This window comes from Vulpes vulpes, chromosome 6 (assembly GCF_048418805.1).
Source record: "Vulpes vulpes isolate BD-2025 chromosome 6, VulVul3, whole genome shotgun sequence".
Classification (NCBI taxonomy): Eukaryota; Metazoa; Chordata; class Mammalia; order Carnivora; family Canidae; genus Vulpes; species Vulpes vulpes.
In genome coordinates, this window is record NC_132785.1 from 16,973,910 (window position 1) to 17,001,199 (window position 27,290).

The 27,290-nt window shown below is 34.6% G+C and overlaps 1 non-coding gene and 1 pseudogene across 1 annotated transcript; one reads left to right on the forward strand and one right to left on the reverse strand.

The window, feature by feature from the left end:
• The first annotated feature begins 6,977 nt into the window (after positions 1-6,977).
• On the forward strand, positions 6,978-7,189 carry LOC112933492 (small nucleolar RNA U3). The gene has a single exon (XR_003237681.2). It is a non-coding gene; the product is annotated as a small nucleolar RNA U3 (small nucleolar RNA).
• Positions 7,190-8,749: 1,560 nt separating this feature from the next.
• LOC112933488 (peroxynitrite isomerase THAP4-like) overlaps positions 8,750-27,290 on the reverse strand; it is a 100,181-nt pseudogene continuing 81,640 nt past the window's right edge.

Sequence of the window (27,290 nt, forward strand, 5' to 3'; positions counted from 1 at the left end):
CTTCATTTTCAACTGTTTTAGGTGGGGAAAAAGGCTATTATAGTTTTTAAATTACTAATTCAAAATGAGTTATAATATTTTGCATTTCAGTCAAATTCACAATTAATATTTGTTGCTTCTACAAGTGTGTGATCCTGTTATCTGAAAATAATACAAAAATGTTCTCCTTTTTAATTATGTAAGGCCCTTTTTTGGTAATTGCTTTCTAAATCTTAATAATTTCAAATAGTAGAAGGAATGGAATCCTTGACCTATTTGTGACGTCCATGGGAAATTTAGCTTGCTATAGTTTAATAAACAGTGGCAGAAGACAGGAGACTCCTGGATACATGGAAAAGAGAGTGTATCACTTAGAACAATAGCAGTAGCCAGAGTAACACTGTGGTGTTGCTTGTCTAAGCCCCAGTTCCCACAGAACAACAGGTGATGCCTGTACACACGGTGGAATATATTACAAAAGAACCTCAGCTTTGGGAAGTCTGATCTGAGAGGGGGCCCTTACATGTTACACCCTGCAAATACAACTGATTCAGAGGGAGAACTTAGTTTTATTATATTGAATAGTAAATCTCCTCCAGTAGATTGTGCCTATCTTCCAAGGCTGCTTGCTAAACAAACATCTTTGAAAAGATAATCCAAAGCAAGTTAGACATCACAGAGCAACTGCAACTTTTCCTGCTAATGATAAAGATTGCTTTGTATGGGTTTCAGCTTGCATGATATTTTTATGGTCTGCTTTCATGAAGTTTTCCTACCCTGATTTATAATATACATGTGAGTGTTTTACTGTTATAAACTGTGTCCTTTTTCTTTTAAAAAAGAAAGAAAAAGAAATAAAGAAAGAAAGAAAGAAAGAAAGAAAGAAAGAAAGAAGAAAGAAAAAGAGAACCAAACCACTTTTTGTGTAATTAAGAAATCTTAAGAAAGATGAGAAGTGCTATGTTTGTCTTTTAAGCCTCCATAAAACCTGTGATACCATTATGTGTCTTCAGTGGTAACAGTGCATTCCTTTGAGAAGCACAGGATTCCATGATTTCATATTCTATAAGAGATGTTAAAACCAAATTTGTCCCAAACTTGCTCAGTGCAACAATTGTAGGGTTTACTGACAGTTACAGAGTAAGTCAATGGCACAAAATTATATATTTAGCCAAGTTTACTACATGAAAGAAATAAATAGAAACCCATTCTAAGTCATTCAAGAATAGGGAAAACAAGAATAAGCTAAATGTCATTAATGAAATTTTGACTTGAAGATTGTACTGCATGTAAATATGAGATACTAAAGTATGAACTGAAGAATGGGGAAGTACAGTATAAAAAACTGCCAATAAACACTAAAGTCATTTATAATAAAAACCTAGAGAGATTTTAAGCCATATTTTAAAACTTGGTTCAAATTCTAAGATTTATTCTGTGTGTGTGTGTGAGAGAGAGAGAGAGAAACAGAGAGACAGAGAGACAGAGAGACAGAGAGACAGAGAGACAGAGAGGCAGAGAGAGAGACAGAAGCAGAGAGAAAAGCAGGCTCCATGGAGGGAGCCCAATGCAGGACTTGATCCTGGGACTCCGAGAGAGAGAGAGAGAGAGAGAGAGAGAGAGAGAGAGAGATTGGGGGTGGGGGGAGAGGAAAACTTAATGAAATTTTATAAAAGCAGAAAAGTAATTTGAAAATTCATGTGTGACATATAATTTACACCATATTCTTTAAATTCACTAGGGATATTTTTCCCTTTATGCTGACACTAATGACATTCTGTTAAATATACTTGAGAATCACTTAGAAAATTTTATATTCCAGTTACCAGATTTGCTTCTTTTTTTTTTTCCCCTCATGTCTTCATTATAATTTTTGGAATTGCATGTCTCGGAATTTATAGTATCACAGTCTTCATTGTACTGTCAAGCTGTTTTATGCAAAGAAAAAGTTTGGGCAAAAGGGTTGAGAGGATTAATATACCAAGCAAGACAGAGCTGTATCGCAATTAAGGATTTATTCCATTCACTAATTGAAGGGATTGGTGATTTGAGAGGCATAAAAAATTTTCCAAACTCTATGTATATTTCTATGCATGCTCATCTCTGTGTTCACAAACATTCACAAACCAACCAGGATAAGCTCTAGTACTTATTAGGTGCTTAGTATGTGTTTTACTTAGTATGTGTCTGGCATTCCTCAGAGGATACATTTATTCATTTATTTACTCCAGATATGTACAAATTTGTCCTCTATCTTTAAATATATTTTTAGCATTTCATCTATCATTAAATATTCCTTTATATTATCATTTTAATCTGCATAGTATTCCACATATTGAAATATTTTTTAACAATTTCTCTGTCCTTACATTTTTAGGTTCTTTCTAGCTTTTATTTATTTTAATGACTTTGTTTATTCATGAGAGATACAGAGAGAGAGACAGAGACAGAGGCAGAAAGAAAAGCAGGCTCCATGCAGGGAGCTGGATGCAGCACTTGATCCTGGGACTCCAAGATCACACCCTAAGCTAAAGGCAGATGCTCAACTACTGAGCTACCCAGGCGTCCCTTCTAGCTTTTAATTACTATAAATATCATGCAGTATTTACAGTAGTAACATTGCTACGGTAATGCTGCTGCTCACCTCTGCGTTTTTCCTTAATACAAATTATTAGAAGTGAATGAATCAATATATATGATTATTTTTAATAATAATGATGCATTTTTTTCTTCAAGAAAATATATCGATTTACAGCTGGAAAAATAATTTATTAGAATCATTGTTTCTCTAGACCCTGATTAACAGTATTCGAGCCCTTTCAAACATCTTTGGTGGGACGCCTGGGTGGCTCAGCGGTAGAGCATCTGCTTTAGGCCCAGGGCGTAATCCCAAAATCCGGGATTGAGTCCCATATCAGGCTCCCAGCATGGAGCCTGCTCCTCCCTCTGCCTGTGTCTGTGCCTCTCTCTCTCTCTCTCTCTCTCTCTCTGTGTCTCTCATGAATAAATAAATAAAATCTTAAAAAATATAAAACATCTTTGCTAATTTCAAAGGTTAACATTCTAGAAATACTGGGTAAATTCCCATAAGAGACAACCAGCTCTTCCTAAGCCCAGAATAGGAGGCCTGATGTATCACATGGTCATGCAACTCCAAATATAGCTGAACAGAGTGGGGCTGTGAGGCAACTGGCTCAACACAAGTTATATTCAACAGATTTTTCTTCAGTCAGTAAAACTCAGACCTGAAAACTAGGTGACTTAACAGGAAAGTCTAAGCCAGGTATCATTACTGACCAAGAATTAATATTACTTTTATGAAAGTCATAATTGGCCATGTGTAATTAGATGAGTGGAGAAGTGGATCTTCAGAAAAACAGTGAAGTAGATGCACTTAGATAAAGAGCAAAAGAACAAAAGAGTGAGGTTCCGGGAGGATACAGAAAGACAAAGGGAGGGACCGATTGATGTTTTACTACTTAACTGAATCCTGAGTAGTCTTCCTAATGATGAATTCCATGAAATTATTCTATATCTTTTATTTTTTTATTTAATTTTTTTTTACTTGCCACAAGTGTACCTACTGTCACCATACAACACTATTACCGTATCATTGACTATATTCCCATGCTGTGCCTTTTATTCCCATGATTTGTTTATTCCACAACTGGCGGCCTGTACCTCCCACTCCCGTTCACACATTTTGACCAACCGCCTACTTCCATCTCCTCTGATAGCCACCAGTGTATTCTCTGTATTTACAGGCTTGACCCTGTTTCTTGTTTGTTTCTTCATTCATTTGTTTTGTTTTTTAGATCCCATATATGATTGAAATCATATGGTATTTGTCTTTCTCAGTCTGAATTATTTCATATAGCATAATACCCTCTAGGTTCATCCATGTTGTCTCAATTGGCACAATCTTGTCCTTTTTATGGTTGAATAATATTCCATTGTGTATATACGTGTGTGTGTGTTTGTGTGTATCACATCTTCCTTATCTATTTATCAGTATACACTTAGGTTGACTCCATATCTTGGCTATTGTAAATAATTCTGCAATAAACATAGGAATGAATATATCTTATATATTTTCAAATTAGTGTTCCTGTTTTCTTTCAGCAAATATCCAATAGTTGAATTATTGAATCATATGGTGTTTTTATTTTTAATTTTTTAAAGGAACTTCCATAGCATTTTCCACAATAGCTATTATCAATTGACATTCTCACCAACAATGTATAAAGGTTCTTTTTCTCCACATTCTTGCCAGCTTTGTTATTTATCTTTTTTATTTTACCCATCTAGCAAATATGAGCAGAGTCTCATTGTGGTTTTGATTTGCATTTTCCTGATAATTAATGATGTTGAGCATCTTTTCACGTGTCTGTTGATCATTTATATGGTCTTTGAAAAAACATCTGTTGAGCTCCTCTGACCATTTTTAAAACCATATTGTTTATTTTTTTGTTGTTAAGTTATAAATTCTTTATATATTTTGGACATTAACTTCTTGTCAGATATATTATTTGCAAATTATCCCATTCAGTACATTGCCTTTTGTTTTGTTGATGGTTTCTTTCACTGTGCAAAAGTTTTTTATTGTGCTGTAATCTCAATAGTTTTTTTTTTTTTCTATTTCCCTTGCCTGGGAGACCTATTTTAAAAATGTTTCAATGGCTGATGTCAAAGAAATTACCACCTGTGTTCTTTTCTACGACTTTTATTGTTTCAGGTCTCACATTTAGGCCTTTAATACATTTTGAGTTTATTTTTATGTATGGTATACAAAAGTGGGCAGTTTCATTCTTTTGCACATAGCTGTTCAATTTTCCCAGCACCATATGTTGATGACATTGTCTTTTCCCCATTGTATATTATTGCCACCTTTATCATAGATTAATTGGCCATGTAAGTGTGAGTTTTTTGCACTCTTTTCTGTTTTACTGATTGCATGCGTGTGTGTATGTGTGTGTGTGTGTGTGTGTGTGTGTGTGCTAGTACCGTACTGTGTTGATTACTACAGCTTTGTAGTATATCTTAAAATCTGGGGTTGTGATACCTGCCTTTGTTCCTCTTTCCCAAGATTGCTTTGGCTATTCAGAGTCTTTTGTGGTCCCATTGTAGAATTTGTTTCAGTTCTATGAAAAATACTAATGGTATTTTGAAAGGGATTGCATTAAATCTGTAGACTGCTTTGAGTAGTATGGACATTTTAACAATATCATTTCTTCCAGTCCATGAGAATGGAATATCTTCTCATTTGTTTGTGTTATCTTCAGTTTCTTTCATCAGTGTTTTATAGTTTTCAGAGTACAACTCTTTCATATCCTTGGGTAAGTTTGTTCAGATTTTATTCTTTTTAATGCAATAGGAAGTGGAATTGGTTTCTTAATTTCTCCTTCTGCTACTTTGTTATTAATGTATAGAAATGCTACCAATTTATGGGTCTTAATTTTATATCTTGCAACTTAACTGAATTCATTTATTACCCTTAATAGCTTTTTGGTGGAGTCTTCAGGATTTTTATGCACAGTATCATGTCATTTGTAAATAGTGACAGTTTAACTTTTCCTTACCAATATGGATATCTTTTATTTCTTATTCTTGCTTCATTGCTGTGACTAGTCTTCAAGTACTATGTTGAATAATAATGGCAGGAATGATTATTCTTGCCTTGTTCTTGATCTTAGAGGGAAAGTTCTGTTTTTCAACATTGAGTATGACATCAGCGGAGGATGTTTCATATGTGGTCTTTATTATTTGAAGTATGTTCCCTTTAAACCTACTTTGGTGAGAGTTTTTATCATGAATGGGTGTTGAATCTTCTCAAATGCTTTTTCTGTATCTATTGAGGGGATCACATGAATTTTATCTTTTATTTTGTTGCTATCATTTATCACATTGATTGATTTGCAAATATTGAACCATAATTGGCCCCTGGAATAAATCCCTTTTAATCATGATGAATGATCCTTTTAATGTATTGTTGAATGTGGGTTGCTAATTTTTTGTTGAGTACTTTTGCAAATATATTCATCAGGGATATTGGTAAGTAGTTTTATTTTTTATGGTGTCTTTGTCTGGTTTTGGTATCAGGGTAATGCTGGACCTGGAGAGTGCATTTGGCAGCTTTCCTTTCTCTTCCGTTTTTTGGAAGAGCAGAATAAGTATTAATTTGTCTTTAAATGTTTGAGAGTATTCACTTGTAAATCTATCTGGTCCTGGTTTAATTTCATCACTAATAACCTGTTCAGATTTTCTATTTCTTCCTGGTTTAGTTTTGGAAGATTATGTGTTTCTAGGAATTTATCTATTTCTTCTAAGATTGTCTAATTTGTTGGCATAATTTTTTGTAGTATTCTTTTATAATTCTTTATATTTCTGTGGTGTCAGTTGTTACTTCTCTTTCACTTCTTATTTTATTTATTTGAGCTCTTTCTCTTTTTTGCTTGATGATTCTGGCTAAAGGTTTATCAGTTTTATCTTTTCAGAGAACTAACTCTTGATTTTATTGGTTTTCTTCTATGTTTTAAATATCCATGTCATTTATTTCTGCTCTAATCTTTTTTATTTCCTTTCTCCTACTCATCTTGGATTTTGTTTGTTCTTCTTTTTGTAGTTCCTTAGGGGTAAGATCAGATTGTTTATTTGAACTTTTTCCTGTTTCTTGGGGTAGGCCTGTATCACTGTCCTTTTTGATTGAGCTTATGAACAGCCTGTTTTTTTTAACCTTTGACATAGTGGTGTTCTTTAAGACATATTTATTAACAGATAAAATAGGGAGGCAAGGAGAGATTATTTGACCCTAAATTTCTAATCAGTATTTTTAGCAATCATCTTACTTATGTGAGCTAATACAACCATTTTCTGGGCAATCTAGGATTTTCTACATTTTAGATGAACATATTAGAGTTGCTGTGACCATCATTCCAGAGGAACAGAAGGTCTAGGTAGAGTCTCTTATGGGAAAAATGATATCACTGAAATGCTGTGGATGGACTGTTACAGAGGAAAGTCAGGGCCATGCTGTTCAGATATCATTGAAAGATATCTTTTTGAAAGAAAGGATCACAAGGAGGAGGCTCAGTGTTCTCTCCTGAGCATGAAGCTGTCTTTAGATGTTGCTTCTGCAACTGCCTATTGCCATGGATGATTGTACTTTTCCTCCTTTGGAGGAGTAAGAGGAAGAGGAGACAGTCTGAGTGGTTTCTGTTAAAAAAAGAAAATTTAAAAAAAAAAGAATGGAAAGATTAGCTAATATTAATTAGAAAATCGCCATGGTAACAGAAATAGAAATATGGGTTGTCTTGAGCCTATCAGTGGAGCTGTTGATGGAGATAACAATGATGATAAAATGTTTTTTAAGAGAATGTACTTGCTGCACATCAGGTTTTGTTGCTCATTGCAAAAACATAGGATGTCAAGGAGCCTAGTTTTCTGTTTTGTTGTTGTTGTTGTTGTTGTTCTACATATCTGTATGCATTTTAGTAAGTCAGTTAACTTTTTATAAATTATTTTCTTCCTTTAGTTAGTTGGGAGAAAAGTATCTGATCTCCCTATTTCACAAATTCATTTATTAGAAAAAAAATGAAGGTTCTAAAAATGTTCTAAAAATTTAAAGCACTATTATCATTGATATATTCTTATATGGGAGAGGCCATCTTATTGAAATTTGACCACTGTTACTAGATGGTCACGTTAACACTGAAGTTCACAGTAAGTCCTGCACAATTCATTCTGAAAAGGTTAGGAGAATACTGATGAGTGCTTATTGTTGAGCTTGGAAGTTAATAACACGCTAAAACCTTCTATTAACACTTCAAAAACTGCAAAAATGTATACTTGGCAATAGGTTTTGGCCAGTTGACATTCAGTTATTTTCAGCTGGCTGAACATGGCTAAATTTTTAACTTCATATATTTTTCTAAATTAAAAAAATTCTTGAATGTTTTTAATCAAGATCATAGTTAGTCTTTTATTTCAACTAGTCCAATTAGCTAATGGAGCATACTCTAGCAGTAGGATGACTGATCAGATAACAAAATAATAGGAAGGTAAAAATATATTTCCTAGCAATTATTCCATCAGATATTTTAATCCTTACTAGATACTTTTAGATATGCATGTCTGAGTGACTATTTCAGATTAATAATTGCTTAATTTTTATATTATTTTGACATCAAACAGACTATTTTTGAAGATGACTTGCATTGTCTTGATGACATTGCTATTAGTTCAAAGGATGTTAGTATTATTCTGATCTTACAATTGCTATAAAATATAATTTAATGTCATGATTCTGTATTGCATTAGTATATATTTTTGATTCATAAAATAATTCTAAGAACAATTATGAGAAAGTGAAAAGGTTTAATTTTTCAAGGATTTCATTATTCAGAAATACTAATGAACATGGCTGTTAGCCAAATTCTTGCTTCAAGACCTGTATAGCAGTATTAAATCATAGCTAGAAACTTAAAATAATATTTGTAGTAATAAACATGTAAGTAATTAGTTTTATATATTCTAAAGTTCATTCTAATAATAAAAATAATTTAAATCATTTATCTGTATGGACTCCCTTCTTTCTTTTTATAAAAAAGAAAAGTCTTTTATTTGTTTTTTCTATATTATTACAGGTACAAGTGGTGGCAACACTCTTGAACCTGTGGAGAACTGTGGTCACACCTGTTGTGGGGCATCTACTGAGATGGTTTCATGACACACAGGTGACCAGGCCCCACCCAGGACAAAGTTCTACTCTGCATCAGGATGTCACCTTCTTATAGGTAATGTGAAGATGCTGAGTCATGGGTTGGGTAGTAGTTGCCATGGAGACTGACTGTTCAAGTTTGCCTTCAACCTGAATTTTCACGTTATCTGACCCACATGGAGCTCCTTGGCAAAGGCAGCCTGGTGATGGAGTGGGATGCCAAGCATAGCTCCTACTGGTTCACTTCACCTTCCACCTCTATAGTACCTGAGTTCTGGGTACTAAAGGCCTTCTTGTTGGTGTCAGGCTTCAGGTGGATGAAGCTACACTCCCTATGCATGGTTTATATGTCAGGGCGGAAGGCATCAAATCAGAAGTTCTACATGGACTGGCCCACATTGGAGATGTGTACCTCTTCTAGTTACTAGAAGAGTTGTAGCATCAGGTAGGTCCCGGTGAATGGATCTGGCATCCAGATACTGACCATCAGGACAGTGGCTCCATCACTGGGTTCATCTTGGGGGGTCCACAGCTAGGGGCAGCAGGCTGCTCAGTAGGTACTCACTTAAGCAGCTCCAGCTTCTCCTGAAGCTTGTGCACCTGGCTGTTAGATTGGCTGACCCTCTGTGACAGGGTCTTCTGCTCGTCATTCTCTACTGCTCCTGTAGGCAGCATACTTGGCTCTTGATCCACTGGGTGAAGCAGAAGGAGTGCAGCAAGTTGATGAGTTTGTGGGCCACCAATGCTGACATCTTGGTGGTGGACATGGTGCTGGCCATTGCTGTGCTCAGTTCAGCTGAGCACAGTTTGCATGGCTGGCTTTGGCACAGTTTGCATGGCTGGCTTCAGGGTGATGTCTGTCAGAGGAGCAGAGGGGCTCTTGGAGGGCTTCTGAGACATTGCTGTGAACAGCAATGCAGGGGGCTCCAAGTCAAGCCCTTATCACACCCCAGCCTAGTCCTGCTGCAGCCAGTTTCTATGTCTTTCAGTCGACAGGCTCTGAGTGTGCTTGGAGAATGAAGGGAGCCAATAAATTTGTATACTTCAGATTATGTGGACAGGTAAACTCATCCATAGAAATAGCACTCTCATCTACCAGGGCCCTTCCCAGGGAGGTGAAGTTCTCACTGCCAGCATCTACAAAAGATGAGTTTGCTTCTCCTTGGCTGCCTGACTCTGTGGTGGCTAGTCTCCTGGAGTTCCTTCCAGAGACTGTTGTGTCTGTTCCTGACAACTTCCTAGGCTGCCCTGGGTGCAATGCTCAGTCCTTTCCCCTTAACATGATTGTTTCAAATGTCTTTTCATATAATTCCCCCACTACATTTTAATGTTGTTGTACTCTCATGTTTCATTTTGAAATAATTTAAATTTTTTTAGAAGTAAAATTAATTCTGCATAAAGTACCTAGATTCTTTTCTATAAAGCTCTTATAAGGATAATTCTATTATATATAATTAATATCAAAATTATAGTCATTTCCTATTACCCTTTTAATCAACATCATCCATAATACAAAACATGTAAGACCTAATTCTACAGTTAAAATCCCCAGTTTGGTCGGAAAGTTGCATCTTGCCATGAACTTAAACAGATGTGGAATTTAAAAAAAGAAAAGGTAAAATTAATTACCAACAAGAGTGAAAATATTTTAACTGGAAAATGTCATAAAGCCATGTGAACTTCAGTGCTTTCTTCTCTCCTCCACATCTAACAAAAATTCAGAAAGTGAGTCATGAAAACAACTAAAATATCAGGCTAAGTCATTTCACAAGTAATTATTTTTTTCTCTCAGTGACTTTGTAAAATTTTTATAATATTTTCATTTTAACCAATAAATTAAGTTTTATTCTTTGGAATCTTTAACATCAAGTAAAAAAATAAAACATAACTAGAAGATTATAGACTCTCTGGGAAATTGCTTACATGCATTAGTGTTGGAGTTATTCAGAATGCAGTGGAAGCTCCATTGAAAATTTCTCCTCAAGGGAATTACCTTATAAGTTCTGTGATTTTACGAGGTGGTTCTGGCCCATGGTGAGAAGGATGGTTTGGTTGGGGAAGAGTTTGAGGGAGGGAAATACATGTGTTAGTCTCAACCATCTAGTCAAGAAATATCAAGGCCTAGATCTTCTAGGATGATGATGATGTAAATTGATAGTAGAGATAGTACAACAGAAAATATGGAAGGACTTGGCTACCAATTTATTTGGTAGAATAAATGTTGAGATTATTTTTTTCTCCAATGACATTAGAAGAAGGATAGCTAAAGTATAACCAAGAGAAGCAAAACAGGCTTGAAAGTGGATCAGTGGGAGGAAATAATTATTAGGTAGGTAAAAATGGAATTGGAGGCATTGCCAATGTGCAAGATGATAAATAAAAGTATTTAAAGTAATGGTATTAAATAAATTAGGGATTGAATAGAAAGGAAAAGTAAGAAGACCTAAAACTGTTCAGAGTTAAGATAAAATCAAAATAGCATGTAGAAAGATAACAAAGGGCAGAACCCTGTAGATGATGGTGCCTTTGGTGACAGAGGAAAAAGGATGGAAAATGGAGGAAAGATAATGCTATTTGTTTAGAGGTAGGCTGAATTTAAAATAATTGTAGTGGATGTTTGAAGATTTAGTGGAAACATGTTGGTATGGCAAACTAAAGGAGAGAGGAGGTGATAAAATAGGAGCAAGAGGAGTAGATTACTTCCTCGAAGAGTTTGGAAGAGAAAATATAGAGGCCTTTTAAGATGTACTGCCCTTTTTGCTGCTTCCTTCGCTCTAGGTTGGGATCAGCGTATGTTCCAACAGAAAGGACAAAACTGTGAGGAGGAAACAGTGACAGTCTGAGGAGTAGAGATTAGGAGTACAGAGAATGTGTAGCATTCAGGGTGCACAGAGATCTCAGGAAGGGCTTCCATAGCAAAGCTGGTAGGTTTGGGTTTAATCCTTTCAAATTTATTAGGGGTGGATCACAACTCTAGAGAGGACAGAATGGAAGAGGTGCTGCTCATCTTCTCTTCATAACTTCAGATCTATTTTCCCTTGTCTGCACCCTCCCTGTTGGAAGAGGGCAGGGACAGATAGTTCATATGGACCACCTCTGTGGGCCAGTGTAAGGCACCAGCAGGAGATGTCTACAGGTTAGGGGAAGTAAGATGGGCTGTTGATTGCTTGACTCCCTTGCTAGTGTGCAACCAGTTGGCTGAATTCCCCTCAAGCCAGCTGGGATCTGGCTACCCTCCTCAGGCACTTGACTCTGAATTCTGGTGACCCTAAGATCAAAGGGTTGTGAAGTCTCAGATCAGTTAACAACAACAGCCTATATACTAGCCTCCTGCCCACATCTCTATGAAATAATTCCCCTACTAATTTTTCCTCACATTTTCCAATTTTGAATGTGTCATCTGTTTTATATAATATTATAATCAATAAATACAGTGTTAGCATTAGAAAAAAAAACAAGAGAAAGGAGCAGCAAATCTACAAAATGTCTTGAGTACAGTGATCAGAGCGTGGATTCTGGATGAGATGAATATAGGAGAGGAAAGTTTTGTTTAGGGAAGCTTGTCAGAAATCAGTTCTTTTGGATAGTATTTAGGCTATTTTTCATAAAAATTCTGTCATCTTGTAGCCTTTACATATATTCACATAATTATTGACTTAGAACTTGAATTTTGAGACTGAAATGATCATACGTGGTTTAAAAAAACAGCAGTCACAAACCTCCCATGGTTTACATAGCCCTAATATAAAGGGGTTGTAAAATTTAAACAAAATAAAACACTCCTAGTCTAGAAACCCTCTCCTGCCATAGAGATTTTTACTCTAAAGTGGGCTTTGGCCAAATTATCATAAATTATATCACCTTTGAACCAGGCTAAGCTTAATAAGTCATTAAGCAAATATTTATCAAGTACAATCGTGGTCTTGGAGGTAATAGAAAGTAAGATAGAAAATGTCTCTGTACCTGTGAGACTTTTAGCCTAATTGAAAGAAGGATAACAAATAGTAAATGGATAAATAAGGTAATTTAGCTAATGTTGAATTCTACGAAGAAAAGAACCCAGGAAACATGATGCTTAAAGAAGATTTTGCCAACACCAGAGCTGAGGCCTAAAGGAAAATAAAGTATGAACCTTGCACACATCCTGTGCTTTAAGAAAAGAGAAGAGCTTAGCACGAAGTGCCATGTCCGTAAGACTTTGGTGTGCTAGAGAAGCAAGAAGGCCATTGTTGCCAGAGCACTAAGCATTAGGAGACAAATCCAGAAAAACATTTGGGGACAGGTCACCATTACCATTTAGGTCTTGGTAAGAGGCTTGGAATGTATTATAACTGTACAGAAATCTCCTGAAGGGTTCAGGCACAGTGGTGTATTATTTATTTTAATTTTTAAATATATTTTTCCTGCTGCTATGGGAAACACAAATTATAGGCAAACAAGAGCAGAAGCAGAGACCCAATGAAGTTATTTGCAATACTATCAGTAATAATGATATTTGAATGTTTACTCTTGTAAAGCACAGCATTATCTCATTTAACCTCCAAACAGCCAATTTTTTAAAAGACATTTTTAAATTTAAGAGTGAGGGAGATTGAGGAGGGGCAGAAAGTCTCAAGCAGACTGCACTGAGACTAGAGCCTGATGTGGAGCTTGATCTCATGACCCTGAGATCATGACCTGAGCTGAAACCAAGAGTTGGGTGCTCAACTGACTGCACCATTCAGGTGCCCCCAAACAGCTTATGTTTTAGGTTACTATTATTGCAATTTGGAAATGAAGCCATGCACAAGTGGTAACCTCTTTGATATCAGTTATAGCAACTTTTTGCTAGATACGTCTCCTAAAGCAAAGGAAACAAAAGCAAAATTGAGCTATTGGGATTTTATCAAGATAAAGTTGCACAGTGAAGAAACAGTCAAAACTAAAAGGCAACCTTTGGAATGGGAGAAGATATTTGCAGATGATATATCTAATAAAGGGTTAGTATCCAAAATATATAAAGAACTTATGAAACTCAACACCCAATAACCCAATTAAAAAATGGGCAAAAGACATATTTCCAAAGAAGACATATAGATTGTCAACAGACACATGAAAGATGCCCAACATCACTCATCATCAGGGAAATGCAAATAAAAACCATGATGAGATATCACCTCACACCTGTCAGAATAGCTAAAATTCACAACACAAGAAACAATTGGTATAAAGGAGGTTGTGGAGAAAGGGGGACCCTCTTCCACTGTTGGTGGTAATGCAAACTGGTACAGCCACTCTGGAAATCAGTATGGAGATTCCTCAAAAAGTTAAAAATAGAATTACTCTAAAATCCAGCAATTGTACACTAGGTATTTATCCGAAGAATGCAAAAATACTGATTCAAAGGGGGCACACCCACCCCAATGTTTATAGCAGCATTGTATATAATAGCCAAATTATGGAAGCAGCCCAACTGCCCATTGACTGATGAATGAATAAAGAAGAGACAGTATATATATATATCCAATGGAATATTACTGAGCCATGAAAAGAATGAAATCTTGCCATTTGCAACAACGTGAATGAAGCTAGAGAATATTATGCTAAGCAAAATAAGTCAGAGAAAGACAAATACCATGAGTTCACTCATAGATGGAATTTGAGAAACATATCAGATGAACATGGGGGATAAAAGAGAAAAAGGAAAAATCATAAGAGAGCCTTTTAGCTCTAGAGAACAAACTGAGGGTTACTGGAGGGGAGATGAGCAAGGGGATGGGTTAAATGGGTGATAGGGATTAAGGAGGGAACTTGTTTAAATGAGCACTGGGTGTTGTATATAAGTGATGAATCACGAAATTCTACATCTGAAACTAATATTACACTGTACATTAACTAACTGAAATTTAAATAAGGACTTGGGGGAAAAAAAGAAATGAAGCCATGGAGGTACAGAGGAACCAAACAAATTGCTGTGCATCATAAAGTTGGCATGTGATAGAGCCCAAGAAAAACCAAGTACTAGAACACCAGAGCCTTCTTCACCACCACACTGTGCTCATAAATTTGAATTTGTATTTATTAGAGTTGGCTATAACTGAATTAACAATATTAAAGTCTTCAAAAGTAATCTTCTGTGAAAACCCGTGTTAGTGAAAAATGCTAGAGATAGAAAATACTAACATTTACAGCAATGAAGAGTGAGATGAGACACTGACTAATCAAACCTTAAAATGTTCAGGACAACCCATTTCCTTATGAAAGCTTTCCTTTATCTATATTTTAGCCAGCGTTTATATATCTCACCTCTGTTTTTCTTGCAAACATCTATTTTAAGCCATATATTCTTTAAGAATGCTAGATTATTTGAAATTTCGTGATCTCATCTTAAAAGCTTAGAGAGTCCAATATAGATATTCCCCACATGAAAAGATTAAAATATATCCCTACTCCAATGACTTTTCAGCCAAGAATTTTCCTTTTTAAAGCACTTCCAAAAATAAAATTTGGATGAGGTTTACAAAGCATACTTGTCTGGTAACATAAATGGCAAGTGAAAAAGGGGTGGTGAATGGCTAACAGCATGTTCATTAAAGATGACAATATGTAGTTTAGTCACTTGTGGCCAAGAAATACACCTCCAGACAAAGCAGTAATGACCCAGAAATAGCTGGGTGCCCAGAAGCCAGCAGATACACATATACAAGTTAACTAAATGATCTACAATTCATCCTTTTACTTTGGCCCTTCTAAACCTCATAGTGTGAGTCTGTGCACATGATTTGGACAAGGTGGGTAAGTACTTTGGAGATGACCAAGATTGGTGATAATTAATGTTCCTGCTCTTTTTTTTTTTTTTGAAGATTTTATTTATTTATTCATGATAGTCAGAGAGAGAGAGAGAGAGAGGCAGAGACACAGGCAGAGGGAGAAGCAGGCTCCATGCATCGGGAGCCCAACGTGGGATTCGATCCCGGGTCTCCAGGATCGCGCCCCAGGCCAAAGGCAGGCGCCAAACTGCTGCGCCACCCAGGGATCCCCTGTTCCTGCTCTTACCAAGGAAGTAGATGCCAATGAATTTCTCTGAAATGTTGTCTAACAAGATTTACCAAGCTTTTTTTTTTTTGAAACATACATGAAATGAGAAAAAATAGATATTCACATTTTTAACATAAATATACCTCCAGATTGGATACAAGACCATCTACAGAAAAAGTAAAGTTCTGTCTGTACCTCTTTTAAGTAAGTATTCATTTAAAATGGTAGTAATGTAGTTAAAGAATTTCTGACTAAGGTAAAACTTAAAGCAATTTTATTGACCAAGTCCTAGAAATGGATATTGGCCTTTAACAAAATAACTTCTGGCAATTCTTCCTACCTTTTGATAGATAGTTTTTATTTCCCTCTGTTATGCCTCCACTTTAGAAGTCACAAGACAATTATAAAATGTCATCAAGATTGAAGAGCAAGTAATATTCTTTTAAACTGTTAGAAAGGTCTACTAGCTATATGAATTCGGAAATTTTTTTGGCTTCAAATTGGAAACTTGGAAAATCTTATGTTAAACTATGCCTTACAAAAGCAATGCAGTTAGTAATTAACTAGTAAAATTAAGTGATAATTATGAATACTGCTAATTTTTAAAAATTGCACTAAGATTTTAGTACTTTGAAACAGGTTTAGGCAGTGAATAAAGAAATATAAAAGTAATAGAAGTTAAAGCTTATATAAAATTTAAAATGCATTATTTTCCTTAAAAAGCAGTATTTATGCATAATTAAAGTAAAAATGCATTGTCTGTTCTCTCTCATGGCACCAACATCTATCTGTAAATTTTCTTTAAGCAGAGAAAGTGAAATTATCTTTATCAAAACTATGGTTGTAAAATCCTGTGGCACTTAAAGTTAATAAACAGAAGAAAAATGGACTTTAGAAAAAGTTCTCTACAGAATAAATGCTCTTTGAATAAAGTAGAAGTCAAAATATGTAATCATATATTTTGCATCATTTGATTTTAAAAGACAATAAAAAGCCCAATTTAAAAGCGACAAGTTTAATTCCGGTATACAAGTAATGATTTTTTAAGAAACATATCTTTGTGTTTATCTCTGCTGTTTCTTCCTGCTTTTAAATTCATTTTAATTCTCATTATATTTTTATTTGAGCATTGTTGATGCACAATGTTCCATTACTTTCAGGTGTACAACATAGCGATTCAACATCTCTCTACGTTATGCTGCACTCTCACCACCAAGTGTTAGCTCCCACTACCATCCGTCACCATACAACGCTGTGTTTCTTTTTTCTATTACTATTTCCTTCGCTTAGAACTCAGCAGAACTCTTGACAAGTTTGTAAGGGATATCATATGGGAGCAGATAAAACTATTTTCGAATGACTATTCTCTTGAAAAGATTTTTTTTACTGTAAAGTTCAGCCTAAAAATTGTAGTGAAACTCAAAAGTTCTTGAGGCATTTTTATATTGCTGTTTCAGATGCTCAGTGACACTCATGGATGGAAGACCCTGTAAGATTGTGGTAGGAGAAAATAAGACCTTTGGGATCAGACCTGTGTTTTAATTCTAGAGCAAAAGTAACACCCTCCAGTTTTTTTTAAAGCAAATTGAAATGAACATGTTGGCAGTTTTTTGGATAAATTATTTAAATCCTAATGACTCCAGTAAGCTCGCTTTTTTAAAAAACAGCAATTAACTAGGTTGTTTTACTTGTAAAATGGTATTACAATTTGACATGTGGTTTTAAAAATGATATGCAGGAAAAGTTTGGAAACCATAAAAAAATTACATTTTTCTCTAGATTATGGAGACCATTATTGTAAAGATCTTTTATATTTGGTCCAAAATGTGGAAATTCAGACATCATCTAAATACCAGAACTTATCTCCAGTTTGAAGAAAATGCTGTTGAAGTGGTAAAAGTGTCTCTGTATAGGTAATGTTGAATAGATAATTTGTTGTAAACACTAACATATGAAATATTTTATCATTTCTTATTTCATTTCTTTCTTCCTTCATTTGTTCATTTAAAAATATTTATGTTATGTTCAATATAGTCCAGATCTGTACTAAACGCTGGAACATCTGGGAGATTGACATTTTAAAAGATAATAAGAGATAACATGACGAGGATTTTAGCAGAAAAAAATACCAAGAGAAACAAATGTTATTGCTGGGAAAGAACATTCAGACGAATTTGTTTTTCATGGTTTGTTCAGTCACTCAATCATTCAACAAATATTTATTGACCAATTAGTGTATGTCAAGCACACTGCTAGATACTAGGTCTGTGTCCAACTTTGTCTTTTATTACTTCACCTGTGTCTTTTCGTCTCACTAATTGCATCTCACATTTACCTTATTTTGAGTCAAAATGTTTATATGAATTTTGACAATGGAGAAAGGTCTGTTTTGTCTTTTTGTCTTCTTAGCCTAACTTAAAAAAAATAATAATCTGCCAAACACCTTGATGTTTTTATAACCCTACCTTTGATTGAGGGTCTTCCCTAAGGAATACTGCTTCTCAAATTCAACCCTGTGACTAGGGATTCCATTCTATAAATTGTGTGTAGTAGAATTCCTTTTTGCAAATCTCAAAAGAAAAATATAAGAGGCCAATATGCAGAATGTTCTACATCTTAATGCAAAATGTTTGACATATCTATAATTTCGTTGATCTTATTTAATTATTAAACTAATTTATTTAATTAAGATGAGATACCTTTTTAATTTTTTTTTGCCATCAGTTGAGGATGGTTAAAAACAATACTGTCTAGAGTTTGTGAAGCTTTAACGACACTGGCATGTTTATAAACTAATGGTAAGATCAAAAACAATAATAATGAAATCAGTTTGGCAAGACATTCTAAATTGACAGTTTTTTCGCTTTTTAAAAAATTTTTAACTTCTAAAAAGTTTTTATTAATTATTATATTAATTTTGGTTAGTTAAATACAGTGTAATATTAGTTTCCAGGGCACAATTTAGTGATTCAACATTGCCACACAACACTGGGTTTTGATCATAACAAGTGCCCTCCTTAATCCCCATCCCTGTTTCACCCATCCCCCCACTCCCCTCCCCTCTGGCAACCATCAGTTTGTTCTCTTTAGTTAGGAGTCTGTTTCTTGGCTTGTATCTCTCTATTTTTCCCCCTTTTGCTCATTATTCATTTCACAAATTCCACATACAAGTGAAATCATGTGGTATTTGTCTTTCTCTGACTTATTTCACTTGGCTTATTTTTACGTATTTCTCTTTCTCTGTCCACATCATTGCAAAAGATAAGATTTCATTCTTCATTTATGGCCAAGTAATATTCCTGTGTATGTGTGTACACTATATATGTGTATATATGTGTAAATATATGTATATATATATATATATATGTGTGTGTGTGTATATATAAAATTGTTTTGAGGAGCAGAATAACTTAATTTTTTGAAATGAATACACCAGTGCTGCCAGCATTGGATGCAATCCTGGGCCATAAGTCTGCACACTCCTTTGCAACTGGTCCTATGATAGCAGAACCTCTCATTTCACCTTTATTGTTTACTATGACCCCTGCATTATCTTTAAAGTAGAGAAACACATAATCTTTCCTCTGATATGACTTTCATTGTCAAATGACCACTGCTGGGTGTATCTTCTTTCTGTGTTCTGGTTTGCCTTTCTCTATATATCACCTCCTTATCTGTTCATCAGTCAATGGACACTTGGGCGACTTCCATAATTTAGTCATTATAGATAATGCTGCTATAAACATAGGGTCAGTGTATCCCTTGGAATTGGTATTTTGTATTCTTAGGTAACTAGGTAGTAGTGCAATTGCTGGATTACAGGATAGTTCTATTTAACTTTTTGAGGAACCTCTGTACTGATTTCCAGAGTGACTGTGCCAGTTTGCATTCCCACCAACAGTACAGGAAGGTTCTCCTTTCTCCACATCCTTACCAACACCCATTGTTTCTTGTGTTGTTAATTTTAACCATTCTGACAGATTATGTGTTTCTCTACTTTAAAGATAATGCAGGGGTCATAGTTGCAAAGGAGTGTGCAGACTTATGGCCCAGGATTGCATCCAATGCTGGCAGCACTGGTGTATTCATTTCAAAAAAATAAAAGTTATTTTGCCCCTCAAAACAATTTTATATATACAACACACATATATATAATACATATATTTACACATATATACACATATATAGTGTACACACATACACAGGAATATTACTTGGCCATAAACGAAGAATGAAATCTTATCTTTTGCAATGATGTGGACGGAGAAAGAGAAATACGTAAAAATAAGCCAAGTGAAATAAGTCAGAGAAAGACAAATACACATGATTTCATGTGTATGTTTTCTTTGGAAAAATGTCTCTTCATGGCTTCTGTCCATTTTTTTGTGATATATAATGGATTATATTTTAACAAAGTAAGATATATATAAATATATGTATATGTATATATGTGTGTTTTTAAAAGGTGGTAATAATAATAGCAACATTATGGCTCTTACTACATGCTCGTAATGTTCTAAGCACTTTACTTATATTCACCAATTTTAATGCTGAAAATAAACCTATGGGGTCCTATGATTATTCCTAATTTACAGATAAGGAGACTGAAGCACTGGAGGCTAGGTAAATTACCCAATATCATGACTAAACTATATTCAAACTCTAGCTGGCTCTAGGGTCTTTGCTTATAATCACTATTCAGTATTATTTCTCTAAATACATTCTGCCCTTTTTAAAATTGGGTTATTGGTTTTTTGGGGTGTTGTGTCAGTTGTGTTTTTTTTTTTTAAGATTTTATTCATTTATTCGTGAGAGACACAGAGGCAGAGACACAGGCAGAGGGAGAAGCAGGCTCCATGCAGGGAGCCCAACGTGATATTCGATCCTGGGACTCCAGGATCGCGCCCTGGGCCAAACGCAGGTGCCAAACCACTGAGCCACCCTGGGATCCCCGTGTAAGTTCTTTATATATTTTGGATACTAATCCTTTATCAGATATATCATTAGCAAATATCTTTTCCCATTCCATAGGTTGCCTTTTAGTTTTTTTTATTTTTTTTCTCCTTCACTGTGAAGATTTTTATTTTGTTGATTCCCAAAAGTTTATTTCACTTTTGTCCTCTTGCCTCAGGAGACATTTCTAGTAAGAAGGCGCTGATGTCAAACACAGACTACTGTCTGTGTTCAACTCTAGGATTTTGATGGTTTCATGTCTCATATTTAGAACTTTAATCCATTTTTAATTCATTTGTGTATGGTGTAAGAAAGTGATCCACCTTCATTCTTTTGCATGTTACTGTCCAGTTTTCCCAGCAGTTGTTGAAGAGACTGGCAGTTGATAGTTTTTTTTTAATTATACTTTTATATGTTGCTTCTCTTTCTTCTCTTTGCATTGTTTCCAATTAAGTATCTTTTGTCATATTTATTTTTGTTCCTCTTTGCATAATGTGTCTTTGTTTTCTGGCTATGTTTAATATTTCTCTTAGTCACTGGCTTTGAACATTTTATTATATTATGACTAGTGGCAGTTTTCTTCATGTTTGTTGTGTTTGGGGTTGTTGAGTTTCTTGCATCAGGGGGTCTACAATTTAATGAGATATAGAAAACCTTCAATCATTATTACCTCAAATATCTTTTCAGCTTTATACTTCCTCTCTTTAAGAGACTTTGATTGTAAGTATCCTAGGCCACTTGAAGTTGTTCCACAGGTCATTAATTCATCCTCTTTTCACCTTTTAATATTCTCTTTTCTCTGTATGTTTCATTATGGGAAGTTTCTATTATAATGTCTTCAAATTTACTAATCTTTTCTTCCACAAATTCTGTCTGATATTTATCTCATTCACTATAGTAATTTTTATCTCAGACATGGTAGATTTTATCAGTTGAAATTTGAGGATATTTTTAAAATATTTTACATTTGTCTACTTTGTGATTACAGTTATCATTACTGTTCTAATGTTTTTTTCTACTAATCCTTATATATTTATTATTTCTGTGTCCATTTATTAATTGACTTTTCCCTCATGAGTCATGTTTTTCTGCTTCTTTCCATGCCTCATAATCTCTGATTGGATGCCAAGCAATATGAATTTTAACTTGTTGAATTTGATAATGTTTATATTTCTGTATATCCTCTTGAACTTTATTCTGGGATACAGTAAGGGTTCTTGGAAACAGTGTGATGCTTTTATGGTTTGTTGGGCTAGACCAGAGCAATATTTAGTCTGACCCTAATTATTCGCCATTCCTAGGATAAAACACTTATGATTAAACATTTCTAATGTTCCATAGTAATAAGGTTTGCAAGTCTCATTGCTGTGAAAAGGAATTATTCCTGGCCTTCTGTGAGCATTCTTGACTGCCCCCTGTAATCATTTAGGATGATTCTTTTCCCAGATTTGTGTAGTTTCCTTGTAGACATGTGCTGAATATTGGAGGTGGACTCTGTGAAGATCTTCTAGTTTTTCTTGTGGGTAGGTTTTTCTTCTTTGATCCTGACTGTGAGCTCTTGCCCTTTTGTTGTCCTTACCCTTTCATGAGGCTTTTTACCTCAACTCAGGATATACACCATACTCTACCAGAGTTCCTCCTCTGTGCTGCTACCTGGAAAATCTCAAAACAGAAATCTGGATGCAACCTTATGGCAACTTCTGGCACTCACAGAAGCTCCCAAAAGTCAGGGTGCCTAAGGCTGGAGCTTCTTTAGTTTCACACTCGATCCTACTCTGAAGATGGTTTCTCAGAACTGCAAAGACTGACTTTTGGAGATATCTAGAAAAAAAAATAAAGTCTACCTAATCTTTCATCTATCTGAACAGTAGTTATAAGCATCAATATATGAAATAAAATATTTATGAATATAAAAATCATATGAATTAAAGAGTTCTGAGCAGGTCTTAAATATGAAATATATACTAAACTCTTAAAAATAATAATGACAAATTTTTACACTTTTAAATTTTGAATTCAATTTGCCAGCATATAGTATAACACCCAGTGCTCATCTCATCAAATGCCTTCCACAGTGCCCGTCACCCAGGATAATGACAAATTTATACTTCATTGAAATTGTATTTCAGAACTAAAGAAGTAAAGTTAAATCGTAGTTTGAATTCTATCTATCAAGTTCTTCTCTATCACAATATACTGAGCCAGAGTTTAACGATGAAATTAGTAAATAAATTTGGGTATTTGTTTCTGCATCTGCAGATATCCAAAATTATTTACTAATTTCCTTATTTCCTAATTCAACTTTCATTCTTATTATTCTAAGAAAATTTCCTGTTTCTTGGAGTCAAGATTCATGATTTAATTGTGGTAACTTGTGCATTTTTAGGAATCTGTTTTTTTTTCAAGTTATCTGATTTGTTAGTATATAGTTGTTCATAGTAATCTATTATCACACTATGTATTTCTGTGCTTATCTGGTGTATTGTTTTCTCTTCTAGTTCTCATTTTGGTTTTTGAATCTTTTTTCTTTTTTTCCCCTTAGTTAATGTAGTTAAAGCATTGCCAATTTTGTTTTGTTTTGTTTGAAGAACTGGTCATTACTTCCAATGTTATATTATTGGGGTTTTTTGGTCTCTATTTTATTTATTTCTTCTGATTTTTCTTTGTGTTTTCCTTTCTCTACTAATTTTTTTCTTTTTCTAGGTCTTTGTGGTGCAATGTTTTATGTGACTTTTTTCTTTTTTTTTTTAAGATTTTATTCATTCATTCACAAGACACACACACACACACACACACACACACACACACACACACAGAGGCAGAGACATAGGCAGAGGAAGAGAAGCAGCCTCCCTGCAGGGAGCCGGATGTGGGACTTGATCCTTGGACTCTGGGATCATGCCCTGAGTGGAAAGCAGACCTCAAACACTGAACCACTCAGGCGTCCCTGAACTTTTTTCTTAATACAAACACTTATAGCATAAATTTCATTCTAATATCTGCTTTTGCTGCATCCCATGGGTTTTGAAATATTGTGGGGGTTTTTTCTTTTGTTTTGAGATATATTTTGATTTGCTATTTGATTTGTTTGGCCCATTGCTTGTACAGTATATAGTATGTTGTTTAATATTTACATATTACTTAATATTTGCACTGTATATTTTCCAGCTTTGTTTTATTGTTGATCTTTAGTTTTGTACCATGGTGGTTGGAGAATATACTTGGTACAATTTCAGCCTTCTTAAATTTGTAGTATTTATGTCTCTTTTTATGTGATTTAACCAGGAGATTCTTCTGTGTGTACTTGAGAAAATGTGTATTCTATTTTTCTTGGATGGAATGTTTTATATTTATCTTTTAGAACCATGTTTCTGGAGGTGTCTGACAGGCTCAGTTGGAAGAGCATGTGACTCTTGATCTTGAGGTCATGAGTTTGAGCCCCACTTTGGGTATAGAGATTACTAAAAAATAAATTTTAAAAAATTATATAAAAAGGAACCATGTATTCTGAAGTATGCTTCAAGTAAAAGATGTTCTTGTTGAAAAAATAATAACTTTAACTGAGGCTTGTTTATAATAAAGCATATCTGAGGGGAGGTAGGTAAGGGGATGAGTGAAATAGGTGAAGGGAATTAAGACTACACTTAACATGATGAGCACTGAGTAATGTATAGAATTGCTGAATCACTATATTGTACACCTGAAACTGAAATAATACTATATGGTAATATACTGGAATTAACAAAAATCTCTGTGAAAAGATAAAGACATAGGTATAAATGACTAGAAATGAGAAATGACTTTAGGAAAATTTTCTCATGGGGATCTTTGTATCACACACAGGAGCAGTGATTTAAATTTTGGAGCTTTGGTTTAACCTTTTACCTAAATTGTAGTATCAAAATTCATTTGATACATTTAATAGGAAAATAATTATAGACACTAGGTATAAAGTAAGTGTGTGTGTATTTTCTACATGACTAACAATCACTGTGCCCCAGATTATTTTTCACCAGTTCCTCATATTGCAATGTAATATGCACCTATTTTCAATATAATGTTGTATGAGTTTTGATAAATTTATGTATCTTTGTAAGATTAGCACAGTCAAAAAGTAGAAATTTCCATCTTTCAAAAGCTCCCCTGGACACATTGGCAAGTAACTCGCACTCTTGGATCCAGTCAAATGTTGACTTATTTCTGTATGTATAAATTAATTTTGACTGTTTTAAATTTTTACCTATATGGAATACTACTATTTTTACATGAAAAGTACAGACTTCCTGCTTTTTATTAATATAATATATGTTCATTTTGAGTAAACTCAAATAGTATAAAGCAAGAAAAAATAATATTTCAAATGTCATTGCAAACCATACCACCAGTTTTATCCATGTTATATAAGGACATGATAATGATTTATTTCCTGATAAATCTAGATAATTGTTTTAATGTTTACTTTCTTCCCTGAATTAGTGCATGGTTACAGTGTTTGACTATTTCTATCCAACTTGAAGAAAACTTTTGTCTTAGGTACTGAATCAGAGTGTCTTTCCTAGAAATTTTTAGAAGTTGCTCCATATCTTCTGGCATTGATTGTTGCTTGGGTTATATCTGAGATTGATCTAGATTTAATTTTATTCTCTTAGATAATTTACCTTTTGTAAATAGTTTACCTTTTGTACCTGGATGTCACAAATCTTCCTTTAACTTATTTGTTTTTTTTTTATTGAGGTGTAATTGACATGCAATATTATATTAGTTTCAGGTATACAATTTAATGATTCAATATTTGCATATGCTTATGAATTGATTATCACAATAAGTCTAGTTTCCCCATATAAAGTTACATAATATGTAGTACAATATTATTGACTGGTTGATATAGTCACCAACCTGTACTATATCTCCACCATTTATTAGTTTCATGACTGGAAGTTTGTACTTTTTTATTATCTTCTAACATTTCACTTACCTTCAACCTCCCTTCCCTCTGGCATCCACCAGTATGCATCTATGAGTTGGTTTGTTTTGTTTTTTGAAATTCCACATGTAAGTGAATTCATATTGTATATATCTTTCTCTGTGACTTATTTGACTTAACATAATACATTCAAGATCCATCCATGGTTTTGCAGAAGGCAACGTTCCCTTCTTTTTATGGCTGAGTAGTATTCCACTGAGTGAGTATATGTACCACATTTTCTTCTTCTTCTTCTTCTTCTTCTTTTTTTTTTTTTTTGTTGTTGTTGTAGTACCACATCTTCTTTATCCTTTTGTAGGAGTGCTGACGACACTGACTCCATCTTCTCCATCTTTAGCCCGCTATGTTTTAGGCCCATTGAAAGTTAATAAATGCCCTGACCAGAACACGAGAAGATTTGTTCTGATCCTCCCTAAACTGGCACACAGAAGGCACAACTTAATAACTAGTAGAGATGACTGACACACAGAAGATGCCCCTTTAGATACTAGTAGAGATGACTGGAATTCACATTAAGTAACTAGTAGAGATCCTCTGTCACAAAGATGGTGCCACTTTAGATAATTATCCTTTGGCTTCACCACAATGCCCCTTGCCTCTTTAAAAGCTGTGGATTCAGGTCCAGACTGGATGGAGAATAGCACCTAGATCATCCATCCATCCACTCCCTTTGTCAGTAAGTTACCCTGAATAAAACTCTATGTAAGTGGTATGGATAGCTTTGTTTTTCAATCTCAAAGTGCCTTCTCAGTTCAGAGGTTACTTTGCTGACCCTCCTCCGTCTTCTAACACCATTCATCCACTGATAGACAATTTTGTTCTTTCCATATCTTGGCTACTATAAATAAAGCAACAAGAAACATAGGGGTAAGTATATCTGTTCAAATTACTGCTTTCACTTCTAGAGATAAATACCCAGAAGTAGAATTATTAGATCATATGGTAGTTCTACTTTAAGTTTTCTGGGGGAACTCCATACTGCTTTCCATAGTGGCTGTACCAGTTTACATTCCCACCAAAAGTGCATGAAGGTTCCCTTTTCTCCACACCCTCACCAATACATATTATATCTTGTCTTTCTGATAGTAACCATTCTGACATACATGACATGATATAGTATGATTTTGATTTCCATTTCCCCAATGATCAGTGATGTGGAGAATTATTTCATGTACCTATTAGCCATCTGTATGTCTTCTTTGAAAAAGTGTCTATTTAGATCCACTGCCCGTTTTTTAATTAGTTTAGTTTTTTTATTATTGAATGTGGGAGAGTTCATTATACATTTTGGGTATTAGTCATTTATTGAATTTATGATTTGTAATTATCTGACCCCATTCAGTAGGTTGCATTTTTGTTTTGTTGTTTTCTTTGCTTGTGCAGAAGCTTTTTAGTTTGATTGAGTCCCATGTGTTTATTTTTGCTTTTCTTGCCCCACATTTAGAATCAAATTTAAGGGCTTCTGGGTGGCTCAGTCAGTTTAGCATCTATCTTCAGCTCAGGTCATGATTTCAAGGTCCTGGAATTAAGCCCCACATTGAGCTTCCTGTTCAGTGGGGAGTCTGCATCTCCTTCTCCCTCTGCCCTCCCCATCCCACTTGCGTTCTCCTGCTCTCTCTCTCAAATAAATATATAAAATCT